We start from the raw sequence: 25,078 nt of genomic DNA on the forward strand, positions 1-25,078 counted from the left end.
TTCATTTAGAAAAAATCTGTTGCTGAGACAACTAACGCCTTGTCAAGCACAATGATACTTTATACCTGCTCAGCTCTGACTTCACCGAATGTATTGTCATGATGCTGCTGGTTCCGGCAAATTTGAATAAATTAGAGCATCTAGAATTCGGGCCGCTACGTGGCCCTCACCTACGTCGCACTGCCGATTCGACCGATATGTTGTCGTCTGTGTCCCTTTTGTGCCCATATACGGAGATGTCTGTATCTGTCTATGTCCCTTTTATGCCCTTACATGATCTCTATCTATCAGTCCTTGTCTCTTTTATGCCCATATGGAGATCCCTGATGTCATCAGTAGAATACATCCAACCAATATACCCATACATGGACATTCCAATATATGGGCATATACTAACGGTGTGTGCCCAATTTCCCATATATTGGAATGTCCACATATGGGCATATTGGTTGGATCAGCGGTTCTGGATATCCGAACTACTCGACGACTGGCACAGCACTCCCTCGAGTCGGTCGGTCTCATATATGCACATGGCCATATATGGGCATACCTGTCGGATCTTTGGCTCTGGACAACCGGATCGCTATCTGTCAGTCCTGGTCCCTGTTATGCCCATATGTGGAGATTGTGATGTCATCAGTATATGCCCCATTTTGTGCCCATATATGGAGCTGACTTATTTGTTTGCGCCTGATGCCATGATGACACATTGAGGTTAGACAACACTCCATATTTGGGCGTAGCTGCATTGGGAACTCCTTATATGGTAATAGCTGAGTCATAGTGACATGAGCGTGAATGGCTGGCTGGCCCTCCCTTAATGTATGTTACATAATATCATAATTTATATCTGAAAAGTAACTAGTAACTAAAGTTGTCAAATAATTGTAGTGGAGTAAAGCACTATTTGCCTCTGAGATGTAGTGGAGTAGAAGTTCAAGTACTGAAAACTGGAAATACTCAAGGAAGGTAAAAACATACCTCAAAATTGCACTTAAAGGAGAATTTTGGACTAAAGTTTTCTTACCTTTTCTATGACGTTATGATATCTTAGGATGAATGGTACAGTAGAAAATTTTCATAACTCCACCCCTGAGCCGCCACAGCTTAAAAGGTGCGCGGATAGGCCTTAGGTTAGATCACATATTTTAATAGCTTTTTTTTTTTAGATCTGACGTTCATAGTGACAGAACACTGTCCCAAAAAAAAAGTCTCGCTAGACGAGATTGAAATCTCGAGATTTCAATCTCGTCTAGCGAGACTTCTGTTTTTTTTTTTTTTTTTGGTTGTATAGTGTTCTGTCGCTATGAACGTCAGATCTCAAAAAAAAAAGAAAAAAAAGAAGCTATTAAAATATGTGATCTAACCTAAGGCCTATCCGCGCACCTTTTAAGCTGTGGCGGCTCAGGGGTGGAGTTATGAAAATTTTCTACTGTACCATTCATCCTAAGATATCATAACGTCATAGAAAAGGTAAGAAAACTTTAGTCCAAAATTCTCCTTTAAGTACAGTACTTAAGTAAATGTACTTAGTTACTTTCCACCACTGCGGCTATTGATAGTAGAGCATAATATCTATGCCCTACTTGGAAGTGAGTTTTGTTTTTTTACAGAAAATAATATTTGATTTTATGAGTGGGGCCACCTATTATCATAATGTAGTGGTGATTGGAACATAGTCTAAACCCAAATTTATATTCATCAAACATATCCACTTAATTACTAGAAGGAAAAATGAAATAAACGTGTGTTCCTCAGATGATGATGATTATAATTGGTGGTTTGTTTTTGACTCTTTATTGTCCTAAAATACAGATTCATTTTTCTTAATGTATTCCTCGGCAATGAGCATGTACATATTACAACACCAACAAGTAAAAAAACAAGTTAGTCATTTCATATCAGTCACATTCTAATGTAAAGCAACACACCTGTCTGTGGTAGATAGGTACAGGCTGCCCTCTAGTGGCACAAAACTAAAACTACAACATCAGTGAGAATAAAGGTTTACTTACACTACTCAATAAATCTTTAAATATAGATTGAGGCGTTGTGAGCTTGAAGATCGGCTGTTTTGAAAATGTTTGCCTCTTTTATTTTATCCTTTATTTTATTTGACAATTTGGCCAATTAATGTTTGACCAGTTTTTATAGTTTGTTGTTGATTATTTTTGATGCAGTGATGGTGTTTTTCTTTTCTCTCTTACTTTTTTGAGGGTATTCAAAAGGTCTTTAAAGTCCTTAAATTGTCACTTCACTGACTGGGACCCCCCCCCCCCCCAAAAAAAAAAATCGCGGCGCAGAACGGCTCTATTCACAGCAGCCATATTATCACTTCCTTCAAAGGTGTTACCAATGACACTAATGAAGGCCCTGTTCCATTTAGTGTAGCACACTGTAGTTCTAAGACCTTTTCATTTCCACGACGCCCATAACTCTGAGAGTGTACAAATGGAACCAAATGGACCCTTTGTACAAATGGAACCATCTGGTTCCATTTGTACACTCTCAGAGTTACACACCCGTAAGGGGACATTTGAAACCCCCCTCAAGGAACCATGAGGGTCCCTGGACCCCAATGTTAGACCCACTGGTGTAGCAGAGTGTTTCCAGTGAGCCAATATGCACAATATCAGCACCCTGACTCTGTTTGCGTCTGTTTCCTTCACCTGTGTGCGTCATTGAACAACTGTAAGTTGTGCTTTGTGTTTGCTATATGTTTCACCGTTATTATGGCAGGTGTATTCTGCCATAATAACGAAAATACTCTGGGAGCACCAGTGACAACCAGGAACAGACTAGTTGACGACCGCGAAGAGCGCTGTGACATCTGGAGAGACAGAGGACAGCCGGAGAGACGTCAACCCGGGGTGGGGAGGGTCGGCAGCCCAAACCACTTCTTCCGAGAGGAAGAACCCAAATCAAGCTATAGACACGACAAAGGAAAAATACCCCCAGGGGTGCCCGAGAGGGGGGGAGGATGAGCACCCCAACAGGACGGATCTAATAACGACGACCCAGGACAACGGTATAACGACGACGACAGTACAGTGCATCTGCGGTAAAACCTGCAAGAATCAGAAGGGTTTAAAAATCCATCAAGGCAGAATGAAATGTTTGACAGCGGCAGCGACGACACACCGCACAGAAGTCACTTCTGGTAAGACGCAGGAGGAGCCAGGCCCGGAGGCAACCCACAGTGCCCAGAGCCTCCTAGTGTCGCCAACACCCGCTGCCATCAGCTCACATGCCACCCTAACCCCCCAAGCATCATGGCGTGGGCACGCATGAGTTTCAAACCTGCAAAGTCCAGGTCCTTGGTTCTAAAGAAGGGGAAGGTCACAGACAAATTCCGCTTCAGGTTGGGAGAACACCAGATCCCATCTGTCACTGAGAAGCCGGTGAAGAGCCTTGGAAAGGTCTTCAACTGCAGTCTGAATGACAGAGAGTCCATCAAGGCAACCAGTGCTGACCTGGAGGGCTGGTTGAGAACAGTGGACAAGTCTGGGCTCCCGGGAAGATTCAAGGCCTGGATCTACCAGCATGGAATCCTCCCAAGAATCCTTTGGCCTCTGCTCATCTATGAGGTCCCGATGACTGTGGTGGAAGGCTTTGAGCAAAGGGTGAGCAGCTATCTACGCAGATGGCTGGGATTACCACGCAGCCTAAGCAACATCGGGCTGTACGGGAACACCAATAAGCTCAGACTCCCTTTCAGCTCAGTCAAGGAGGAGTTCATCGTGGCACGGGCACGGGAACATCTGCAGTACTCTGGATCCAGAGATGCCAAAGTGTCCGGGGCAGGGATTGTTGTGAGGACAGGGAGGAAGTGGAGGGCAGCCGATGCAGTCCAGCAAGCAGAAACTCGACTGAAGCACAAGGCCATCCTTGGAACAGTGGCGCAAGGCCGAGCCGGACTTGGGAGCCTAACAGCGACCCGATACGACTCTGCCAGCGGGAGGGAGAGGCAGAGGTTGGTGCAGGAGGATGTGCGAGCTTCAGTCGAGGAAGAGCGAACCAGCAGAGCAGTGGCCATGCGGCAGCAAGGCGCCTGGATGAAGTGGGAGCAGGCGATGGAGTGGAGAATCACCTGAAAGGATATCTGGGTGTGGAACCCCCAGAGGATCAAGTTCTTGATTCAGGGGGTTTATGATGTTCTCCCAAGCCCGTCCAACCTGTGCATATGGGGCAAAATAGAAACACCTGCATGCCCCCTGTGTTCCAAAATAGGGACGCTGGAACACATCCTGAGCAGCTGCTCCAAGGCGCTGGGTGAGGGCCGGTATCGATGGAGGCATGACCAGGTCCTCAAAACCATCGCTGAAGCAATCAGCAAGGGGATCACGGGCAGCCGATACACCCAAGCCACAGCTAAGGCCATTCACTTTGTCAAGGAAGGACAAAGGCCGGAAAAAACACCAAATAACTGCTCTGCTGGTTTGCTCTCCACGGCCCGAGACTGGGTGATGACAGTTGACCTTGAGAGGCAGCTGAAAATTCCACCACACATCACCCAGTCTAGATTGAGACCTGACATCATCTTGGTCTCAGAGGCCACAAAACAACTCTTCTTGCTGGAGCTGACGGTTCCCTGGGAGGAGAGGATGGAGGACGCTCAAGAAAGAAAGAGGGAGAAGTACCAGGAGCTGGTGGAGGATTGTCGGAGGAACGGGTGGAGGACCAGGTGTATGCCAGTGGAGGTGGGCAGTAGGGGCTTTGCCAATCATTCGCTGAGCAAAGCCTACGGCACACTGGGCATAACCGGTGTCAACCGAAGAAGAGCCATAGGCAACAACGTGGAGGCAGCAGAAAAAGCCTCCAGATGGCTCTGGTTGAAGAGGGGAGAGCCGTGGGGTAGTAGCAAGCCACTTGGACACAGGCCGGGGTCTGATCAGCCTCGGTCGGGTCGCCTGGAGGAGGGTGTCTGTTGAAAGACCCGAAACACCCAGTGAATCCAGGAAACAACACTGATGATGTGTCCAAGTTTAGTTTAGCGCATCAGTAGATGTATTGTTAACTAACTGCTTAGAGTAACTTTGTGCCACTGTTTGATGTGCCATTCTACCTCTGTGGACTGACGCTATTTATGTTGATTGCTAGATTAATTCCTGCCATTATAGTTACATCTATATTTACCTAATCTGCCTATATGCATTATTTACATGCAGTGGTGGAAAGTATCTAAGTACATATACTCAAGTACTGTACTTAAGTACAATTTTGAGGTATTTATACTTTACTTGAGTATTTCAAAGTATCCAATACTTTTACTTCTACTCCACTACATCTCAGAGGCAAATATTGTACTTTTACTCCACTACAATTATTTGAAAACTTTAGTTACTTGTTACTTTGCAGATATAAATCATTACATTATAAAACATACATTAACCACTTTAGCCCTATTTTTAGCCCTGAAACATGACTGTCATACAAGCGTCATGTGAAATATGGCTAGCCCTATTTTATACATAGGCTATTTGAAAATAGCCGATCTACAAGCTTACAACGAGTCGCATCGCAACGCGTTGTGAGCTTGTAGATCGGCTATTTTCAAACATTTTTGTACTTTTACTTTTGATACTCTAAGTATATTTTGATGCTAATACTTTTGTACTTTTACTCAAGTAACATTTTGAGCACAGGCCTTTTACTTGTAACAGAGTAGTTTTATATTGTGGTATTGCTACTTTTACTTAAAGGGGAAATCCACCCATTTTCAATATTTAACTATGTCATTAATATAGCATAAAGGAGTTGTGTGGAAATAAGAAAAAATTAAAAAAAAATTTAACATTGCAAAAAAATTTAACATTGCAAAAAAATTAACATTGCAAATTACACCATGATGAGTCATCACAGTGTAATTTGCAATGTTAATTTTTTTGCAATGTTAAATTTTTTTGCAATGTTAATTTTTTTTTTAATTTTTTCTTATTTCCACACAACTCCTTTATGCTATATTAATGACATAGTTAAATATTGAAAATGGGTGGATTTCCCCTTTAAGTAAAATATCTGAGTACTTCTTCCACCACTGCCTATATGCATAATTTACATGTGTATTTATGTGTTTGGACTAAAAGGGAGTCTATAATGTGTCCTTTAGCTCCATAGCCACAGATGCTCTGGATCAGTCATCACAGTACTCTGTTTAGCTAATCACTCATTGCCAACACCCGGTTGCAGTGGCCTCGTTGTTAAACCCCTGTGATGTTGTTGCTGTGGCTGAGAGTAGACTGTTTGGCTCATTGTTTTATTACACAGTGTTTGTGACTGATGTCATGTTTAGTACAGTATACAGGATTAATTGTATATATTCCTGATTTATTTCACACACCACACCGAAAGCGTCTGTCTGTTTGTCGGTCTCTGTCTGGTATGTATAAAGTGTTTCAGAAAACTCTTAGGGTTCAGAACATTGGTTCTCAAAAATAGCAGATATACAAGCTCGCACACATGCTATTTTTAAGATTTTGAGCTTTTTAACACCTGAGGGGGGTCCCTGGCACAACATTTTCAGACGGGGGGCTCAGTGTCCAAATTAACCACTGATTTAGAAGGCATTTGTCGAATCGGCCTCTGGTCTTGTACCAATATACAGTACAAGATGGAGTTGGTCTGCTGTGGCATGCGGGCAAAAGCTGAGTGCCGTACTGTACATAACTTTTTTCATATTGTTTTATATTTTGTATTTTTATTTTGAGCACCACCTTTCACCCCGCGTACAGTGGTGTAAGTAACTACGTACATTTACTCAAGTAGCCTACTGTACTTAAGTAAAACTTTGAGGTACTTTTACTTTACTGGAGTATTTCCAATTGTCTATACTTTTACTTCTACTCCACTACGTCTCAGAGGCAAATGTTGTACTTTTACTCCACTACAATTATTTGAAAACTTCAGTTACTTTGCAGATATAAATTATGATGAAACATGCATTAAAGGGATAGTTCACCCCCAAAATGAACTTTTTTCCATGGAGACTTGAATTCATGGATATTTTTTAGTTTTTGTCGCATTCCTAAGCCAATAATTTGATTACCGGCAGTGGTTCTGGTAGGAGACACAAAGAGTCTCCGGAACTGCTGCCTACCGGTCCGCTGGTCATCAAATTATTGTCTTAGGAATGAGACAAAAACAAAAAAATATCCATGAATTCAAGTCTCCATGGGGTGACTAGTATTTTGAATCCGCCCCTCTAGATCAGATATCAGACGGGCTAGGGCAGCCGACATTTTCCCTAAAGAACATGCAAAAACAGAGTTTGGGTTTTGGCAATTAAAGGGGTACGGTAAGTGATTTTATTTGGTTAAAATAAGTGTTAAATAGCTCTATATTATGATGGTAATATCATTGCTATAGAGTGTTTGTTCACGTCTCCACGTCTCTCCGCCTCTTTATTAAACAGAAAATGCATTTTCACGTCAGGATACCAATTTTTATCCAATCAGGATAGAGAACTCAGTCAGGATACAGATTAAGCAAGTGAAATTGGAAGTGATGACACAAAGAAATGAGCAGATACAAAATTGGAACTGGAACACTTTATAAATGAAGCTGATAAATGGGTACTCTCCAATTTGAATATAGAGACAGATCGAATGGCAATCGTAGCCCGCCTCTTGCAAGGGCCCCGCCGGCACCTCTGGTGCTCGGCGGACGCTGCTTGCAGCCTGCGGGCCCGACTAGGCGCGGAGGGAACTCCTCCGCGGCCAACCCTGTTGGCGACGCCCCCCGTGACCCAGTGGCCCTGCCACGGAATGCCCTAGGGTCCCCGCGGTCCGTTTGCGTTTCCGTTTGCCGTAGGGGCCCGAAGGCGCACTCCGGAGAGTCTAGGGAATTGAAGGGACTCAAAACTATAATGAGATAAACGTGTCCCTTGATGAAGGCGCTTTATTGACACGTAACTCACCCACCGGTCATCCAAGATTTGGTTAACCGTCCGTTTCCATAATTCCAAAATCATGAGGGGCCCGGACCGACCCGAGCGATGACACCCAGCGATTCCAAGTATCTCTGCGGGTTAGAGCAAGGGGGACATGCTAAAAGGCGGTGCGTGTCTCACGAATAGGTCCCTCAGCATAGAGGTCCAACTCTAACTGCGGAAAACGCCTTAGATCAGTCAGTGAACCCTCGCTGGTGGTCTACCCCTGTTCTCCGGGGGTCTACAAGAAAGGGGAGAGCAGACCGCGGCTCCTAATTCGCGATGGTTGATTGCCGGCTATGGGATCAACGGGCAAAGGAAGGTTCGGACGAAGGGACTTGATTGTATGTACTCCCTCTAGGAGGCTCTGCAACATTCCTTCAGAAAAAACACGGGCGGTAGACTCGAAACTGGCCTGCAAATAGCAGCTCGGCCGGGTCTCACCGCACAATATTTGGTTTAATTGCAATTTTGTCTTGTTTTGATTTGTTGCTGTTGCCCCCCCGAATGAGGTGTCACATAGGAATCGTTGGCCAGTTGTCCGGGAAAAGGGCTCAACTGTCCCTACCACCACGATAGCCAAGAGAAATCGGCTCGCACCATGCACCCGGAGATAGTGGGGACGTTGTTGTTCCCACTGTTCAAAGGGGAGGGGATGAGACTTTGGAATTGACAGATCCCTGTAAGGGGGGTGAATTATTGCTGGAACTCTCTGTCTTTTTAGTTAATGATGTCTGGGAATTATGAGTTTCTTTTTTTCTTTGTCGGAACGGGCTGAAACAAAAGCGAGGTGGTCACCGGAGGAAACCGAGCGACTGGCCGAATTGGTGAGCGCACAAGGATGGACCAACTACCGGGTAGTCCACCGGTTGTTGGTCACTAGGAAAAGCGTGGAGCAAGTGGGCAATAAGATCAGGTCGTTGCGGCATAGAGACGGCTTAATTACCGTGGCGCCTGACCAAGAGAGTCTGATCAGAGAGGTGGGTCGGTCAAGGGCCCATCCAACAGCACCGGACGTGACGAGGCCAAAGTGCAATGCCTGGTGTAGACGATGTCGAGTTAAGTTTGAGTCCATCTCACACACATTGGGTCGTTGCCGCAGCGTGTAGAAGAGCAGGTTAAAGCGGCACAACGGCATTTGTGACGAGCTATCCAAGATGGCGAAGGACTCCGGTTGGACGTTACCAAGAACCGACCATTCCCGATGCAGACGGCAGGCCACTGGGGCCGGACCTGATCTGCGTGAAGAGCGGTGAGGCACTCGTGATCGGCGTCAACGTGAGGAATGGCAGATCGCTGCGTTGTCACTCAAGGGCGAATATAAGCCTCTGGCACAGGAAATCGGCCACCTGCTGGGAGTTCGTTCGGTGACTTTCTACAGATTCCCGGTAGGTGGCGAGGGAATGTGGTACAAAAAGAATGACATTCTGCTGCTCCGTCTTGGCCTGGGAAAGTCAGTGGCAAAGGCCGCAGGCAGAAGAATCAGTGGGATGGTACTCACATACTCCCTGCGAATCCTGCAGGACTTCATGAACAATAGCTTCGACCACTTCCGGGTGTAGAAGAAGAGGAAAGAAAAAGACCCGTCTGAGCAGAAGGAATAAAGACTACGGAATCGTTTGAGGGACAGTGACCAGCAGTGACTGAATGAATACGGCCGATCGCTGTGAGATTGGCTGTACAATTACATGGAAGTTTTAAAGCAGTGATTCTCAAAATGTGCAGGGACCCCTCAGGGTTCCTAAGGGGGGGGGGGGCTTCCAAATGGACCTGTGGAGGTCCTTCATGGTCAATGAGACCCCCATGTGTTGTTTAAATATGCGATATTAACTAATTTTGCAGGGGAGCCCCTGGAATCCCCTGAAGGACCCCACTTTGAGAACCAATGCATTACAGCAGGGGACTTCAACTTCAGTGTGTCCGGCACCCCCAGGGGGTCCTCAGAGTTACTACAGGGGGCCGGGGGGCTGCCAAATCTTTGTGTAATAGGATAATTTATTTTTTACATTAACCACTTGAACCCTAGAATTCTTATTCTGAGGAGAACTTTAGCCAAAAATAGCAGATCTACAAGCTCACAGCTGCGAGGCGTTGTGAGCTTGTATATCTGTCATTTTCGGCAAAGAGGTTTGGTGTAGAGGGAAAAAAAGAACAGACTAAGTACAGAGTGAAAGTGAAGTTTACTAAGTATTGACGGTTTAGGTGGTTAAATGTCTGAAAATACACATTAACATGAATCCAACAAATTAATCAAAAAGATAAGTCAACAAACAATCAAGTCTATGAATCTATCTATGAAATCTACGAGAAGGTTAATCTGCAACCCTATGTTATACAATAATATGTAGTAGGGGGTCCCTGCTTCATCTCTCTCTCAGGCTCAGCTAGGGGGTCCTCCTTATTGGCCTGAACCACGTAACGTTGAAGACCCCTGCAATTACAGTGATGCAGTTGCAATATGCAGCCTGGTCCAGCAGAGGGCGTCTCGGTGCAGTGTGAGGGCTAGAAGGGGGCGGGGCGCTGGGTAGGTGGATACCCACAGTCTATGGGTGGATACAGTGTTTCATTTCACTTACAATAAAGTGTCTCCAGTCACAGTGTGCGAGGAGGCGCGTCTCTCTCAGCAGACAGGCTGCAACTTTTTATTTTTATATACTTTTTGGGGATTCTGCTAAAGTGCTTCGTTGCTCTACGACAGAACAAACGGTGTACCTGGCTGTCTGTGAGAGGGGACATAAATAAGAGACAATGTGTGCCATGCTCTACTAGAGGTGTGTTTTAAATGAAGCCGACAATTGCAGTCAGGTAAGACTTAATAATTCCAAGATGTTTCCATCAACAAACAGCTTATTATAACGTTAGATAATGTTGTGGTGGTGGTGCAACACACGTCTCTTCTGTTCTGTCTATGTTAATGTTTACTCGATATAACAGGTGAGGAGATGCATGGGGCTTGATGTAGTAGTAGCTCTGCTCTGGTCCATATAGCGTTAGAAGGAGTTCTCCTCCACGATATGTTACTTTTCAACCGTTGCCCGGCATGCCCGCACACCCCCAGTAGCGCAGCCTCTTGTCTCTAGGAAAAATAAAACATACATTTTTGCTACTCACCAAAACAAAGACGGTTTTAAGATGTTGAAAGCCTACTTTCTTTAGTGGAAACACTCGGAGCCCCCCACCTCACATCTAAAACACACTTTTTGACCAGAAAATTAAAATATTTTGATAATTTAGTTATTCGACTGCGCCCCCTACAGATCTTGTCAATGGAAAAATTCCATTGACCAGATCTGTAGGGGGCGCAGTGGAGTAACTACATTTTTTCCCCATCCGGTGGAATATTTTATTTTCTGCCCAAAAAGTGTGTTTTAGGCGTGAGGTGGGGGGCTCAGAGTGTTCCCACTAAAGAACGTAGGCTTTCAACATCTTAAAACCGTCTTTGTTTTGGTGAGTAGTGAAAGTGTATGTTTTATTTTTTACTACAGACGAGAGGCTGCGCAGCTTGCGATAACTCCTTCTAACGCTATGGACCAGAGCTAGTACTGTAGTAACCTGCGGTTGGATAATACATGTTTTACTATTCATTTGAATGGCTTATGAGACAATTCATTGTGTGGTTTTTGAGCACATGCTTAATGTGCAACAATAGGCTAATAATATAAGTTAAGGCTAGAATAGTTCACGATGCAACTTGATCTAATAGATTGTGAAGAAAGGAGAGGTCACGTAAAGAAGCGCCACACCTGCGCGCTTTGAGGAGCCGAAATAACGTTATATGGCAGCGAATGCGATATAGCATTTAAACATGCTTGTTCAAGTCTTTACTTCATGTAGGCTTCAGTTTGATAATGGACAATTGTTTTTATTTGTATTTTATAATTATAATTATTGTTATTATTATTATTATTATTATTTTGTCCCCAAGTTAAATCGAGCCCTCATATGGCATGGTAGTCGCCGAAAGGTAGAAGGAAAAAAAAGATAGCACTGTCAACACAACAGTCTGTAGATACAATAGGCATCCAGCTTATGCTATGATATGAAGGTGGATGGATGGATATATATGGTCCCTTTGTCTGTCTGGGGGTTTGCCCTATGGGTTTGCCTTGCTTTATGAATGGATGCTCTCTGTCTGGTCGCTTCTCAGTGATGGAGAGGGGGGGGGAGGGTCTGTGTTGTGACTGGGGGTCAATGGAAGGGTCTTCTCTTCTATGAATGTCTGTCTGAATCTTGATTTCAGTATTTCTTTCAATGGTGTAAAGTAACTACGTACATTTACTCAAGTACTGTACTTGAGTACAATTTTACAAGGTGTTTGTACTTTACTTGAGTATTTCCAATTTTCAATGCTTTTACTTGTACTCCACTACATCTCGGATCCAAATATTGTACTTTTACTCCACTACATTTATTGGAAAACTATTGGTTCAAGCTCCCAACGCATTACAATGCCATGCGTTGTGAGCTTGTAGATCTGCTATTCAGAAATGTGGGAAAAAATTGGGAATATTTTTTAAACAGAAATCCTGTAATGGGGGTCCCTGGCACAAAATATGTTCTGATGCCTACAGATTATTTTGGGGGTCCTCCCTTGCCATGAAACCCCTCCCCCCCATCTCATTCTTTGAACATGATCCATTGTGGTCAGAACGCACTGATACTCACCTGACTTAGTTATTGTGAGGATGGCAAGGTATATATATCGTCTCTGTCGGGTGGAAACCTCATATCACAGTTACTTTTCAGCATTCAAAAGTAACTGTATTCAGTAGGGCAGTTGTTTTCAACCTTTTTCCTGCCAAGGACCCCTAAATTGATATACATTTGGCCGCGGACCACCATCTGATTTCTTTTTTGTGCCACGGACCCCCAGAAGCAAAGATTTGAGTTAAAAATGTCCGCTTAAAATTTTTTATATATTCAAGATATGCACACATTTTCAAGATTTTTCAAAAATGGCAGATCTACAAGCTCATAGCACGGCACTCGGTGCCGTGCTATGAGCTTGTAGATCTGCTATTTTTGAATAGCCAAATCGAAGTGGCTATGTTAACCTATTTCGCTGGGGACCCCCTGGTACCCTCCCAAGGACCACTGGTGGTCCCTGAACCACTGGTTGAGAACCACTGCAGTAGGGCGTTAATTTACGAAGAAACACAAAAAAGTTAGAATATGGAGATAAGCGGTTTCTGCCCGACAGCTCAACACCAGGGGTCCAAATGGACCTTTTTTACGGGTCTGTAACTCTGAGATGGAAAACATTTTAGCATTTGTTCATCAATCTACACTGTTATATCCTCAGTGTTCATTTAACTTAGCCTGTTGTTTAGACAGCTGTCAGGTTCACTGTTTGCCTGGTATCCTTACTATCCTATAGTTTCAATGTGCTGCAGATTGTTATTTAGATGGGATATTGTTTAGACTGATGCTGGGTTAATTGTTTACCTGGTATCCTATAGTTTCTTGAGGCACTTACACTGTCTCTCTGCATTCTGTGTTTGTGATTATTTTACCTTGCTTATTGTAAGTCGCCCTGGATAAGAACGTCTGCTAAATGCCTACATTGTAAATTGTATTGATGGTGTACAAAGGGCCCCCAAATCAGGTGGTCCTCAGACCCGACCTTGTGAACCGGTGAAGTGTATAGGCTGATATAATTCTGTGTTTTCAACTCTTATCTTGATTGTCTTTCTTGAGGCGGCGGTGTGACTACACCACATTAATCATTTAGTGGGAGAAAAGAAACACGAGAAATGGACTGTGACCGACTGACATGCGAAGGTGAGAGAACGGTTAACAGTTTTTAAATAGGCGAGCTAGCTCATTAACCCATCAAGACCTGAAGCCGATTCTAAAAAAAAAAGTCTTCTAAATCCTAACAGTTTTCTGAAAAAAAAACGATGTTTCTATGATCAGTGGTACTGGTATCTCAATCTTTTTCATGTAAAGGACCCCCAAAATTATAGGTATTTAGCCACGGACCCCCATCTCAAAATATTTTTGCTGGGACCCAAATCAATCCAGGGACCCCCAGAAGCAAAGATTTGAGTTAAAAAAAATTGCTTTAAAAATATATATATATTCAAAGATTTGCACAAATTTTCACGATTAAGAAAAAAAAATGCAGATCTACAAGCTCATAGCGCGGCACTCGGTGCCGCGCTATGAGCTTGTAGATCTGCTATTTTTAGATAGCCAAAGGATAGCCACATGCGTTCCCGGTCTTAATGGGTTAAGTTCACGTCCCCTGCGAGATCAGCCCCGGTAATTGGTGTTATGAGCTGGTGCAGGTCTCTTGATAACGAGGAGAACACACAGAGGGGTGCCGTGTTATGTAAGACGTTTAAAAAATCTCTTTCTCTCTCTCTGCGTAATTGTTTGGGTATTATTGACCTCTTATTTGGATGAGGTTGCTTGCTTGGATAGCAGGAGCTGGAAAGACCTGACATGGCTTGTTGTGGAGGTGAAGGGTCCATCTGCCTCCCTCCTGCTGGACAAAAACAACACTTGTTTTGTGGACCTTTGATCGTACATGATGGTGTAATCTTTTTTTTTTTCTTCCCAAGGCTTTTGTCCCTTTTCTTTTTTTTAAAAGCAGGGACTGTTGTTGAAAGTCTGCCACGTCTTTCCTCAGTTGATCTTTGGATAGCAATCTGCCCCAGCATGTACACAGCTGTGGCTGCAATGTGTTTATTTATCTGCTGGGACCGTCCCTCTTCTTGAGAAAAATCCCTCTGGCCACGGGCCCTGAGATGAGCACGGGTATTTTTGGATGTTCCCAGTACAGCCCTTCTCAATTACATGTACTGTTGTTTTCACTCATTCTCTGTGACTGTGTTTCATTTAACACTTTGAGTGAACGGACATGCAGGATTGTGCCCTACTGTCTGGAATTTAGCTCTGGTGATTATTGTATTCCTTAACCCATTCAATCCGGGAGACGTGTCTCTGTAATTTTTTTAGATTTCTTTGGGCTATTCAAAAATAGCACATATACAAGTTCATAGCACGGCACTCGGTGCCGTGCTATGAACTTGTAGATCTGCTATTTTTGAAAAATCGCAAATCTTTTAAGCGAACATTATTTGTAATTTACAAATTATAACTCAAATATTTGCTTTTAGGGGGTCCCTGGAACAAAATATCTTACAAATGTTCGCTTAAAAAATATATATTAAAAGATTTGCACATTTTCACGATTTTTCAAAAATTAATAGCCCAATTTTAATTTTTATTTTTAATAGCCCAAATAAATCTTAAAATGACACACAGATGCGTTCCCGGTCTTAATGGGTTAAAGGCATAGTATGTAACTTTGCCCTTTGTTTACATAACAAAACAATACAATACATACAGTACATGTTTTACCATCATTCCCCTCTTCTATACCAGCAGTCATCAGTGTGGATGGAGGTGTTTACCTGCAGAAACACACGGCCCCCTCGCTATATTCTGGTGTTTTCAATGTTTGTTTTGGCCCAAAAACATCCCCTTCTACCAAAACAACAGTGAAAACAAAACACATAAATAAAGTGCAGGTAAACACCACCACACTACTCCTGTGGCTGATAACATCTGGTATAGAGGGAAATGATTGGTACAAAACATTTATTTATTATTTACTGAATTAACCCCATGGTATCAATAAAGGTCTTATCTATCTAATCACATGAACTCTAGTAGCTTCCCTATTCTGGGGCAAACTTTCAGCGAAAATAGCACATCTACAAGCTAACACGTTTGTGTTGTGAGCTTGTAGATCGGCTATTTTCAGTGAAGAGATTTGGTGTAGACTCTACACTGTAGAGGGGGAAAAAGGAGTGGAACAAGTATTGATCCCTGGGGGGGGGGCTCCGGTCAACTAATAGGTTTTAAGTAACATATTGGTATGGTAAGTGATATCTTTTTTAGTTTTTTTTGTTTAGTTAAAAAGGTTAAAGTACTATATTCTGATAGCAATCATTGCTACAGAGCGTTTGTTCGGTCATAGAGGTCTCTCCATCTCTTTAGTAAACAGAATATAGTACATTTTCAAGTAGGTGACAACATTTAGGCCAATCAGGAGAGTGCGCTGAAAATGCATTTTCTTTTTATAAAGAGCTGGAGAGACATGGGAGACTCCTTTTACTGAACAAACACTCTATAGCAATGATTACTATCACAATATAGAGCTATTTAACACTTATTTTAACCAAAGTAAATCACTTACCCTACCTTTAACTTCATGGTTAACACAAGATTCAGATCCTGGTGTGAAAGCAAGAGTATTGCTGGTTTAGTGCAGTGGTAGATACAGTACTGCATATTGATTGCTTTTTACTGTCTAAAATGTGCATTTGATTTTATGTCCATCTGATATCATGACCTTGATGATGACCTTGACTAGGTGCTCTAGTCTAGCAGACAGCTGCAGCATGAACCCCACACCGTTTACTTTAAGCTAATTGTCTGTTACGCAAAAATGTTTGTCTCTTCTGTCACTTTGCATAAACTATAATTTATTGAAAGGAGTCGTTTTGTTGTTATCGCATAGTGTGTACATTCGTTGGCTGTTCGGTCACAGTTGGGTTTTGACCCCATAACATGGTGCTGCTGGTTGGCCCGGGTTCAAACAGAGCTGCCCTGGCTGGTGGTGCTGTGTGACCTTTTTGAGGAATCAATTAAACATGGGGCACAATTAACTGCACTGCACAGAGGAGCCAGAGTATTAGAGGTGGGAATAGCGGAGCTTATAGCTGGAGTTTACACAGCGAACAGATGGTGCCAACCAAGAGATGATGTGTGCAAAGCACGGACCGTCGCTCAACACACCCAGGCAGGCTTTGTGGAAGAGTTTCTCTGACTTAAACGAGGCTGAGAACAGTGCTTGATGAATGCCTGGAGCCAACCTACCTGGTGGCCTAAATAAGCAGCCCTGCCTGTTAAGGCTGCATGATATTAGGAAAACATGCAATATGCGATAACATTGTTAAATATTGCAGTGACGATATGACTTGTGATAAGTTAACAAACACTGAAGTAATGTATGTTTTAGGCTTGCTGCTGATGAACCCAGACAATGAATAGCCTACTGTAATGTATGCACACACTCCCATTCCAACAACATGGTTTTGCTGAAGGCATTGCACCTGGCTACTGTTGACAATGAATATATACAACCAACTTAGCAATACAGTTTATCACTGCTCCGCTTAAAACATTTTCTTCTAATCTAAACAAAAACATCCTTTATACATACTAGACCATACCCGTGGGGGGATATGCACACATGATCTGGCAACCCGGGAGCCAGTGAACACACAAAATGCTAATAAACAGTGCACATGGTAATGGTCAATGGCTGTGTGCAAATTCAGATCAATTGCTCCAGCCACTGAGGAGAACCGGGCGGAAGAGATTTTGGGCTCACCACCCGCACAGAGCTTTGTCGAATTATAGGAGGATAGGAGGATTATACATGTTATGACATAGGCAATTACTGTATGCTATGAGGCTAACGATATGTAAGTCATATCACAAAGTCTTTTGTGATATGTATATCGCACATGTTGATATTGCGATGACGATAAATTCCTGTCACCGCCTGTGTAATGTTAGTCTGGCACTTCCGAAATAAAAACGTCAACTACCAAAGCTGTGGTCTAATTTCTAGCCACACAATACGCTAATGAGTCCAATCAGGAATGAAACGTGTTCGTTTTCAAGTATTAATTGCACATTATCAAGGCTCATCCACGGAGACCTTCGGTCCTTGCAGTACTGAGTAATTGCACTTTCTAATCATCAGTGGTGTAACTGATTAGGTACTTTTACTTTACTGGAGTATTTCCAATTGTCTATACTTTTACTTCTACTCCACTACATCTCAGAGGCAAATATTGTACTTTTGCTTTGCAGATATAAATGATTACATTATAACCCACATTAACCACTTTAGCCCTATTTTATACATAGGCTACTTGAAAATAACCGATCTACAAGCTCACAACGTGTCGCGATGCGACGTGTTGTGAGCTTGTAGATCTGCTATTTTCAAACATTTTAGTACTTAGTACATTTTGATACCAATACTTGTGTACTTTTACTTAAGCACATTTTGTATTCCTTTTACTTGTAACAGAGTACTTCTACATTGCAGTATTGATACTTTTACTTAAGTAAAACATTTGAGTACCTTTTCCACCACTGACTGGTGTGACAGAGCCATGTGCTGCAGGCAGCAGGTAGACTACAGTACGTAGGCACCTTGATCTCATAGGTTAGGCTACCCCCGTCTCTGGAATCATGGGATTGTAACTGGAGCCTTAAGAAGATCAGTGGAGTCGCATTACTCCACCCGCAACCACACGGTGTACAGACACCCACAAAGGGTTAACGACGACGTGCACAGTGACAGATGTATGCTACAGCATTGGTTCTCAAAAGTCTGGTCCGGGGACTCCCAGGGGTCCTTGGGAGGGGCTCCAGGGGGTCCCCAGCAAAATGTGTTTTATATTTTATATCACAATCATCTTAACCACCTTATCCTTTTATATGTTGGCTATTCAAAAATAGCAGATCTACAAACTCACAGCGAGCTTTTTTTTAACATAACTCTTCTCTTCTGGGGGTCCCTGGCACAAAAGCTTTTCAGATGGGGGTCCGCGGCCAAATACATATCATTTTGGGGGTCCTACAGTAGTCCATCCTGCCCACAGTTGTGTGCAGAATGCACATCCTCTAATTAAGTAACTCAGAGTATACAATTGTAACCAAATGGACCGCTAACGGGGCCATTTACATAATCTGATTCTTAGATCACAGATGTCTAGAATGTGATTTAGATCAGTGGTTCTCAAACTTTTTCATGTCAAGGACCCCCAAAATGATATGTATTTGGCGGACCCCCTTCTCAAAATATTTTGTTCCAAGGACCCCCAGAAGCAAAGATTTGAGTTACAAATGTTCGCTTAAAAATTTATATATATTGAAAGGTTTGCACACTTTTTTGAATAGCCAAATTATAAAAGGTTAAAGTGGTTAAAATTATTGTGTTGCTTTGCTATATTAACACATTTTGCTGGGGACCCCCTGGAACGCCCCCACGGACCCCTGGGGGTCCCCAGACCCCACTTTGAGAACCAATGATTTAGATGCTACCGGTTGCTACCTGATAATCTTGGTTTCTGAGACCCTACACGGTGCTCTCTGCACTCTATTCATGTGATTATTTACCTTGTTTATTGACTAGAGATCAATAAACACTTGTAGGCAAGTCACTCTGGATAAGAGCATCTGCTAAATGCTCAATCGTAAATTGAAATGTATCGCCTGCACTCTCAGTGTTAATTCAACACTAGCATGTTATTGTCTGGTGTCCTGTGTGATGTAAGAAGGAGTGTGACTGCAGATATGGTGGCCGTGTTGTGTTCCGTTCTCTTTCAGTCTTAAGACCTGTGTGCAGTCCTGCTGTTTCCCTGGTCACATGCTGCTGCTGCAGGTCAATAGGTCAAAAGGCTTAGCGTCATTCTAATACGCTTGACTCCTGGAAACCAAACTCTCAATCCCGGACGTGTTGAAAGGCAAAAAAAACAACAAGAACTTTACAAGACAATAATGTGTGTATGGGATGAATGTCTTGTTTTGCTTTCTTTTTGCCTGATATGTTATCATGTCAGTGTGTGTGCTTTTGTCAGTGTGCGTTTGTAGCAGTAATAGTTTTATCTTGTGCAGTTCTGTGGGCGAAAACTAGGAAGTTAATGTCTTGTCCTTATCTTTCCTGCTCTGAGGAGGGCCTGTGTGTTTTGCAGGGCTTGGCTCGGTAGGGTCCTGATTCCTGAATAAAGAGTTTGACCGGGAGGATCTTGCATTGAATCAATCTGGGAACCCATTCATTGGACTCCTCGTGCAAAGTTTGATTCTCTGTGTGAAAGCAGTTGATTTAATGATGTCTCTGATCAAATGCCTAAATGTTGTGACTCCCCATGGGTAGAACATAGCCTACTTATTATTTATGCTTAGGTACATTTAACTGAACCTTAGAAATTCATCAACACGAGTTGCATTCTTCCATTGCATTTCTGTGTTGAAATAGTTAATGACCGTGGCAACTTGTATGCAGAAACCCCATGTGAGCTAATGTTGTTAGAATCTGAAGAAGTGGTCTGAAATTGAGTTAGAATAGAGAGTTAGAGTTTGAGATGTTGGTTTTTCTTTCACCTCATCTGACTCTTGTGTGTTTGCAGCTCTGAGTATTTAGAGAGGTGGTGTTTCTGAAGTTTTTGTCTGTCATGATCTTGTCAGAGGGAAATAGAAGTCTTGTTGGTTCACTTAATAACAAGCATTTGCTGTTTGAGCCAATGCATGATTTGGTTGAATATTCGTTAATAGTAGAATAATCGACTTTGATTTTGGTCAGTCATGCCCATCCCTATACCCCAATTAGTCATTCACAACTGATTGTTATTTCTGTGCAGAGATGGCTTTGTACTAACACACAGGGAGAGTTGAGGGCCGTCCACTCCATGCACTATAACTTCATCTTTCACCACTGTCGTCCTTACAGTTGTTCTGTGGACTCCGCTATTCCCTTGAGCTGCAACATTCTTTTAAATTACATATTTCTTTATAGTTCTAGCACTGGGTGTGGACGGACCATCACTCTTAATTTATACTTCATTGCTCAACGCAATGGGTCTGAGCCATGGCTCTCCTGGACGTTTTGTCTTTTATTCTTTCTTTTTTTTTTTTTGCATTTCTGCAATATTTTCGGTAGAACCGTGAACAGAGAGGCAGGAAAGGTGGGAGTGACATGCAGTAACGTGTCTTGGGTCGGAGTCAAACCGGGTCCGCTGCAAGAAGGACTATAGCCTGATTTACTGTATGCGGTGCTGCCTGTGCCCTCGCCAGGTGAGCCACCTGCACGCCAATATCGTTTAACCCATTAAGACCTGAGGCCGATTCTACAAAATGCCTTAAGTTCTAAATCAGTGGTTCTCACGCTTTCAAGATTTTTTTTTTAAATGTTCAAAAATAGCAGATGTGCAAGCTCGCAGCGCGACATGAAGTGACGCCCTGTGAGCTTGTATATCCGCTATTTTTGAATAGCCGACGCTAAAATCTGAAATGACACACAGGTGCTTTCTCGGTTTTAATGGGTTAAAGGCAGTGCTGCTGTTACAGTCAGCACAAGTAAAAATAGAGAGGGGGGGGGAAAAATCACTGACCTCACCATCTTCAGCTTTTATTAAAGACAGCGGGCAGACTATTCACCTTGTCTTTTTGTCTGTTGTTGTTGGCTTGAATCGGTTCTCGTTGCAAGCAGCACTATATCGTACTAAAGAGTTGGTATGAATTAGGCTTTATTCACTTATGTTTCTGTTTGTATCTGCTGTATCTGCTTTTTTTATTTCCCTTCAACACCATCTATCTGGAGTATGAAAACGATTAATTGTCATACAAATAATTACAGTAAAAGTAAAGTAAACAAAAATTGCACTTGGCAGATATGACAAATAACTTAAACATACAATGACTGACATATTTAATAACTATACTTTCAAAATAAAATAAAAGTAGCAGAAATAGCCGATCTAAAAGCTCACAACGTGTCTGCGCTGTGAGCTTGTAGATCTGCTATTTTTTTTTAAATGCGATTATCTCAAACCGTTAGGGTAGGTGATTATGTAATGATTGTGACAGTCTTAACTGGCAACGTTGAGTAGGAGAATGAGCCTTATGAATCATGTGACATTGCAGGGCGTTGTGTGTCTGTCCCTATTCTGTATTCTCCTCAACCGTGATGATCAAAGCTTAAACGGATGGCTCTAATGAAGAAGCTGTACCCCGGCAACTGCAGCTCTTATTTACGAGGGATGGAAAGTTGATTGTCATCTCAAGGTTCAAGGTTGTACTTTATTGTTACTTCTTGTGTACAGGTACATAAGAGTAAAACTCATTTTGGTTTGGCTTCCTTCAGACTAGGGATGGCCAAATGGAGACATTTTATTAACCGGTTACCGTTAGGCCTTAACGGTTAATTAATCGATAACCGTTAAGAAAAAAAAAATTGTGTACATTTCTTTTTTTTTTTTTATGGCCAAAATACATTTTATTTCAAAGGGCCAAGTCTACACAGTTTGTTTTGTGTCTCCAGCAGAGTTTCTAGTGTCTCTATCTCTCTCTGGAAGAGGTTGCACATGATCTCTGCAGCCGCACTGAGGCACTCCAACACTAACAATACCAATACAAAACGAGGAAGAAGAAGAATAAAGTGGAAGTTACGTGTGGTTGCAGGTGTAGACTTGGCCAAAAAACAATTAGAAACATTTTTTATCCCCCCCCCAAAAAAAAAAAAATAAAAAAATTAAACGGTTAACCATTAACCGTTAACGTTAACCGGTGGCCAATTTCTTAATGGTTAACGGTTAACGGTTGGCCAACCCTACTTCAGACAATGCAGCAGCATAGGTAACAATAGAATAATGATAGAAAACGTAAAAAGAGCAAAAAGAGAATAAAAAGAGCATCATCAAATTGAATGTACATGTGCATAAAAATAAAGAAAAAAATTGGTATGTTGTATACACCACCAGCATTTCTTTCTTCAGTAGCTGCCACCTAACTTTGTGTAAACAACTTCACAGTGTATTCTATATACAGCAGATTAGGTACAGCAGTAGGTGCAGTTCAGGCATAATGTGCAAGAAAAGGATGGATGGTTGGGCGGGGCGGGGGGGCAGCTTAGCATTTCCCTTTGCCCTGGTTCGTTCTGGTTCTTGTCAGATCGTTCATGTACCTGATTGTACGTGGACGTTTTTTTTGCAGTCTATTGCTAGCAGCTTTGAGACTGCGTAGGCGTTTTCCATGCGGCAACATCTCAAACAGTCTGTGGTTGGGATGGTTTGGATCTCTGATGATTCCTCGTGCTTTGCTGACACAGCGTTCGTCGTACAGGGCTTGGATGGGGGCGGGGGTGGGTCACATCCGCTGATGCGTTCGGCTGTCCTGACTGAGATCAGCCGTGATCAGCCGAGATCTGAGATCAAGGAGGAGAAGGGTTGAGAGTTGAGGGATTAGAGATTAAAGGTTTGTCAGATTATTTGACCCAGGTGAAATGAGGCTGTGGTGTCATTAAAGGACGTTGTCTAAATTGTCTAGTGAGAAGAGACGGGTAAATGTTGAACCTTAGCAAAACCCAGAATATCCCAAAGGTGTAATAGGGGGCATTTAGATCTCTAATATAGCATCTAATGAACTCTTTATAGATTTGGGCAGAAAGTAACGGGGATATTTACTCAAATGTCATAGAAACTGGAATGTAACAAAATGAATGCAGTTCATCTGCTTTGGGAAAGTTTCCAGCCCTGAAACAAACAGTTGCAAGGCTGTAAAAGTTGTGTCTATTGTTATCCTTTCCCGACCCTGTTGACTCAGGACGGTTATTCAGAACGACTGAGGGCCAAGCCGAGGTCCTGAGGGCCAAGCCGAGGGCAGCACAGTCGGAGGCTTTCATCTTATTGGATGATACCTACTTAAACTCTCTACTTAGTGTTATACCGTTATTTTCTGGGGAGCATTTTTAAACTTTTATTTTGTCATTGTCGGGCAGAAACCTTGTTTCTCCATATTTCATCTCTTTTTTTTGGTAAATGCCTGAGTTTGTCATACTACAGTCTCACACAAAAGTAGCAAGTGAGGTGGGGTGCATATCAATTTGGGGGTCCTTGACTTGGAAAAAGTTTGAGAACCGCTGCTACATTATACTGTACCTTCATCTCTCCCGTCCCATGTTGTTGTGTTCAGGCAGACCCAGCACAGCACAGCCTTCCCATCCATTATGCAGCTACTCGTCCATTGAGCTTTAATTTAAGTAATAGACTGCCGCCTGTCAGGGGGGACTGTATTGTCTCTTATGTAACATTGCAGGTAAACAGCTCTCTGAGCTTCTGTGGTGAATACATTCAGTAAAAAGGAGCATAACTAGTCTAGACTGGAGTCCAGGTAGATCAGCCCTTAAACTAGATGTAATCCTGCGTCTGATCTGATGGATAGAAGTACAGTTGATTGAGAACAAAACTTTCTGTTGTTTTACTGACTAGGGCTGGGCAATGAACCGAGAATCTAAACCGATGTCATAATGTCTAATTTTGGATTGTCTGGGGTTAAAGTAAAAACTCTTGGTTTACAAACTATGACAGATGCATTTGGGTGGTGTTCCAGACTGTTATTAAATTAATTGCATTTCTGCTAACCAGATGATTTCTGTGTTCTTATCCAGTATGGTGGGAGATAAACAGGAAGTGGAGGAATGACATGGATCATCAGGCCGGTAGGCAGACTTGAACCCGTGACCCCTGTGTTTATATTAGGTCTGTGCTGCTTACCAGGCCTGGAATGTCATAGTTTTAGGGTCAAGGCAAAATAGGTACAGATCATTTTTAAGCTTGGTTAAAAATTGGGATACAGATGGCGTAGACTTGACAAAAGTCAAATAATGGCCTACATATCAACCAGATGGAAAAAGGATAAGATAAGCACATCCCCAAAATTCTTTAACCCATTAAGACCGGGAACGCATCTGTGTGTCATTTTAAGATTTCTTTGGCTATTCAAAAACATAGCAGATCTACAAGCTCGTAGCACGGCACAGAGTGCTACGAAATCAAAAAATGACACTGACGCGTTCCCGGTCTTAATGGGTTAAAATGGACCAAAAATACTCAAGTGAAAGGAAGGGAATGTCTGCACACGAAAGACTGCTCTCTCCCATATTTTATTTAACCAACAAAAACAATGTTTCACCCATGCAATGTATCACCAGGCCTGATGAAACCCTTGCAAAGGGAAACATTGCTTTTGTTGGTTAAATAAAACATGGATGAGCAGTCTACTCTATCGTGTGAGGACCTTCCTTTCTTTTCAGTATATACTGTATATACCAGACCAATATATTGGACAGGCTCAAGCTTACACAGTAAAATCCTCACTGTTAATTTAACCCACGCCAAGATCAGTTAGTCTTTGCAATAGGTCACAAGTTGTTGATGTTTAATTTGGTGCGAGTTTATGAAATTATTTCAGTGGTTCTCAAAATGTTTCGTGTCAAGGACCCTCAAATTAACATTTATTTGGCCACAGGCCCCCATCTGAATATTTTTTGGGTAAATGGTA

General features: G+C 42.6%; 1 protein-coding gene across 1 annotated transcript in view; it reads left to right on the forward strand.

Moving 5' to 3' along the window:
* The first annotated feature begins 10,534 nt into the window (after positions 1-10,534).
* eps8a (EGFR pathway substrate 8a, signaling adaptor) overlaps positions 10,535-25,078 on the forward strand; it is a 92,887-nt gene continuing 78,343 nt past the window's right edge. Inside the window, exon 1 of the mRNA XM_080421580.1 lies at positions 10,535-10,732. The gene's annotated coding sequence lies outside the window, so the exon portion shown is untranslated. The remainder of the gene's footprint in view (positions 10,733-25,078) is intronic.

The sequence above is a fragment of the Gymnoscopelus braueri genome, assembly GCF_963280865.1.
Source record: "Gymnoscopelus braueri genome assembly, chromosome: 23".
Lineage (NCBI taxonomy): Eukaryota > Metazoa > Chordata > Actinopteri > Myctophiformes > Myctophidae > Gymnoscopelus > Gymnoscopelus braueri.